Raw genomic sequence first — 1,837 nt, 5'->3', positions numbered from 1 at the left:
CTCTCGGGGTTTCGGAAGCCCGCGCTGCGGTCCTTCCCACCGGAGAGAGGGCGCGACGCTCCGCCTGTCTTTCTCCGAGGAGATTGATACGGAGGGCGTCAAAGAGCTCGCCAGTTGCGCAAACATCAGTTACACAAGCATATTATGCCTGATATTATAAATGAGCAGCATTAATGGGGAGCGGAGCTCACACAGTCGGCTCTCGGGGGGCGGATTGTGTTTTTTCCGCTGTTAAGCGCTCCGCTCTCGCCGGGCACACTCCGAGGAGTGTGTCCATGCCTGTGATCTTGCGATTGCTGTCCCGCTGCTGCTGAGGCACGGCGGCGACTGAGAACGCGGAGATCGCTCATGATCTAGCAGATGGGTTGGAGACGGCTCTTCCTATCTCCACCCGTGTTCACTAGATCTAGAGCTCGTTCTCGGGGCTTGGAAGCCCGCGCTGCGGTTCTTCCCCCTCTGAGTGAGTGCTGCGGCCCTCTTTCTCTGAGGAGATTGATGTTGTTCGTGTGACTGAATGGCTCGCACGCAGCGCACATATTACATCATTTCGGTTTTTGATGTAGATTTTACTACACTAGACCGTATTTACTCGTCTGGTTGTTTGATTGCATTTAATTTTGAGGATGACTATGAGAAGTTAGATATACAGGGGCTCTTGGGATATAAAGTTCTCGAGTGAGAGCACGCGTTAACCTCTCTTCCTTTGAGGAGGTTGAGGCGGTTAGCAGATGCTGCTGGGCAGAGCAGTCCCAACCCAGCGTGTTCCAGGCCCTCATTCTGGGGGCCTAACTTCTCGTACTCCGCAGAGTCTAGAGTCAGAGTGGCACTCCCAGGCCGAAGGCTTCTAGCAGAAGGCGGGTCTGTGGACCGTCATTCTCGCTGGATAGTTTTCGTCATAAATGTCCTGACACCTAAGGCCTAGGACTTTTTGAGGGCCAGCTCCCTCTGGGGAAGAGCGGTGTACACCGCATTACACGGTGCCCGTCTCTCCTCAGTGCCCTCAGGAGGTCGATCTGCCAACCCTGCCGTGTTCCAGGGCACAGCGGTCTCCAGCGAGCGCTTCTCTCAGTTACCTCCTGGAAACGTAGCGGTACTAAGAGGCTCGCTACTTCTATGGAGGTATCATGAGCAGCTAGTTCGGCCGTCCCCTGCCGGTGTGCCGCTTCAGGGCACCGAACTAGCCGTTCTGGGCACACCAGAGATCAGTCTCGAGAGACTGATTCCCTTTGTAGATTATTTAGCAGTGTGGAAGCTACTGCCAAATGTGTCTCAATGGGTCCTGCGTACTGTAGAAAGAGGCTACAGAATCCAGTTTGGTTCTCGTCCTCCTCGATTCAATGGGACCCCACACTCTAGTGGGTCCCGAGCAGGCTCTGGTATTAGAACAAGAAGTAGCTACTCTCTTAAAGAAGGAGGCCATCGAGGTGGTCCCTCTGCACGAGACAGACTCCGGGTTCTACAGCCGGTACTTCATTGTTCCAAAGAAGGATGGGGGGTTGCGTCCTATTTTAGATTTGCGCCTATTGAACCGCTCAGTCATGCGACTGAAGTTCAGCACACTCGCACTCAAACAGGTAGTGTCCAAGTCCGAGGCACGTATGTCTCCTGCTCGGATCGAGTCGATCCTCACCTCAGTCGCGAGAGTAAGAGAAGGTCGGTCACTCACTGTCAAGCAGTTCCAGACTGCTTGGGCAGATGACAGCTGCGTCCAACGTGATAACTCTTGGCCTGCTGTACATGAGACCCCTACAGGGGTGGCACAAGAACAAGGGGTTCTCCCCGAGGGATGCTCAAGGTCACGCGGAGGTGCCTACGTGCCTTAGACATGTGGAGGAAA

Source organism: Sinocyclocheilus grahami, unplaced genomic scaffold (genome assembly GCF_001515645.1).
Source record: "Sinocyclocheilus grahami isolate Dianchi unplaced genomic scaffold, SAMN03320097.WGS_v1.1 scaffold794.1, whole genome shotgun sequence".
In the NCBI taxonomy this organism is placed as follows: domain Eukaryota; kingdom Metazoa; phylum Chordata; class Actinopteri; order Cypriniformes; family Cyprinidae; genus Sinocyclocheilus; species Sinocyclocheilus grahami.
This window is presented reverse-complemented; position numbering follows the sequence as displayed.